Source organism: Hoplias malabaricus, chromosome 11 (genome assembly GCF_029633855.1).
Source record: "Hoplias malabaricus isolate fHopMal1 chromosome 11, fHopMal1.hap1, whole genome shotgun sequence".
Taxonomy (NCBI): domain Eukaryota; kingdom Metazoa; phylum Chordata; class Actinopteri; order Characiformes; family Erythrinidae; genus Hoplias; species Hoplias malabaricus.
The window spans coordinates 41,063,170-41,065,669 of NC_089810.1; the positions used below are offsets into that span (position 1 = coordinate 41,063,170).

The 2,500-nt window shown below is 41.9% G+C and overlaps 1 protein-coding gene across 1 annotated transcript in view; it reads right to left on the minus strand.

Annotated features, from left to right (window-relative positions):
* LOC136709209 (fibrillin-1-like) overlaps positions 1-2,500 on the minus strand; it is a 79,406-nt gene that overhangs the window by 31,951 nt on the left and 44,955 nt on the right. The gene's annotated exons all lie outside the window — the stretch shown is intronic.

Below are 2,500 nucleotides of genomic sequence, written 5' to 3' on the forward strand. Positions count from 1 at the left end.
TATTATATATTATATACGTATAAATATTATTGTTGTTGTTGTCTTTTTTGTTTATCTATTGTCCTCACACGAGAAGAAATCTTATAGTATTTTATCATAAAGTACAAAACACAACAAAACAAACAAAAACAGAAGAAAACAAGGATGAAAAATACAAGCAAGATCCAACAGCATCCTCCCCGCACAAAATTGATATCATTTTTGAATGTCACTACATTTCTGAGACTAAAAAGTGTTCAAATCTCTTCCTAATGTCACTAAAGTTCTGGGACCTGATGCCACTCGTCACAGCAGTTCACAGAAATCAACACATTCACTGACGAGATGAAATCCCACCGTCTTCTTTCAAATAATCATTTTAAATGTGTCTGTTACGTCATTTTAATTCTGTTTCTTGTAAAATAAAGTCATACATCTGTGAAATGTGTGAATAAGGAGGATTTCTCTCTCAAAATGTTCTACAGTTAATAAAGTTTAGGAAAGACATTCTCTTCTTCTTCTTGAGAGAGAGAGAGTTTGTCCGGTCCATCTTTCTGTTTAAGAACTGATCAGTGAAGCTGCTCTTCTTTCACTCCCTCTCTCTTCTTCACTCTGAGCTGCTTGTGATCTGACCAATGAATCATTATTTTACTTAATCCCTAAAGAATGCTACAAACACACCCAGCCACAGCTGAGTCAAAGGCAAAGCACTCAGAGAGAGACAGGAGTGAGAAGTAAAACACGGAGTGAGATACGGAGAGAGAAACAGAGAGGATACAAACGTGAATGAACGATGACTCTTTTTGTTTGGTCATTGTTCTTTTAAGAGGTTCTCCTTCTGAGTCTTGGTCCTTCTTTTTTTACAGTGTTTTTAGTGTTGGTTTCAGCTGTTTTTCCACTGATCCTTTAGTTTTTCTTGATACACAATGAGCCGCTTTATAGAGGAAGTTCCGTACAAACATCTACTAATTTACTCGGTTTAAAGGCAGTCTGGTAACAACATTTCTAAGTTATAAACCATGTTTCCAGTGACTGAAAGCCAGTGATCCCTTTATCTACAAGTGAAGGCTGAACTAATTAGACTGCAAAAAGGGCAAGGGTCGGCAGTTTCCCAAACACAAGAAAAGCATGAGCCACGAGGTGAGGACAGTGACCTACATGTGTGCGCTCTGTTTTCTTTTTTTTGTGTGATATCTCCAAGTGCTTGCCCCCTAAACTCTCCCAGGAGCCCCGAGGCTCAATAACCCTAGATCCATCCAGAAATCCGGGTTATTTACCCCAGATCCGGCCCGGTCTACCCATCCACTCACAAGGCTGGATTTCACAACGACCTGAACCGCTTTCATCGCCAATTAAATTTCCGAGAGACATAATGTGATTGATAAATCCCCTGGACACACACACTTATGCACACACACAAGTCTCCTGAAGAGCCGGGCTCGGTTTATTACTCTCCGGAGCAGGATTTCGTTAGCTCTAATCACTGGCATGTTTTTTGCGGCTCTTGGCCGGAACATTCATCCCCTCGAAATATGATTTTGATAAAAGACGCACGGAGCCATAGCGTGCCTTTGGAGAATGTGTTGTTTACATAATCTTCCTTTCATTAAACTGCAATTTTGGTTTCTGCGAGGGGCACAAAATCAAGCCTAAACACAGAGTCTCATTAGCATCAGAACCGATTAATGACTGTCATCGGATCGTTTTACATGGGAACATAATCTCGGGAGTCATTTCCACACAAAGGAACAATGTCTGGTGGTAAAATGGGTTATTTTTGGCTGCAATGATGTTAAAGAAGTATGTGTGTTATGTAGGTAGACATCATGATGTATATATTCAGCTCCATTTAAAGTATTACAGGCTGCTGGAAGTGTTTGTAATTTAAACCACAGTGAATTTGAATTGTTAATGAACACTGGAGCTGTCTGGTGGTGGTGGTGGATGCTCACTCTACTTCCTTTAATATCTCAAGCTTCATTTACGATATCCGTTTCTCTCGGACATGAGAAGTAGACCTCAGTAACATCTCACGCTGGGATCCGATTGGAGATGACATCATTCACGTTCATCTGCAATGAATTTTAGATCACCTTTGAGCTGTCGAGTAACATTTCCACGGGGATGCGGGTGCTTTTAGGACGCTGAAGAGAGATACGGGTCACCGACTCACCACCACACACGCATTCACCGCTGAAGAAGAGAGAACAGACCTGAGGTCAGTTATGATTCCTGAGCAAAGAGGTTGTAAAGAGGAGTCTCAAATTGGGGCGTATTTGTCTCAAAGCTGGAGCTCATCTGAACGTCTCACATGCCGGCTCCGATCCTGGATCTTCACCAAACACGAGGCTGCTTTTCCCAACAGCGTGTGGAATTTCTCCATGTTTAAAGAGCTGGAATTCCACAGCGGTGACTTGTTCCCCGAAGTCTCTCACGGGTGCTTCCGAAGGATCGGGAAAAACATGAGCTCTCAAACGTTCAGTGGGGGGGGGGGGGGGGCATTTTTGTTCAAGGACTGCTT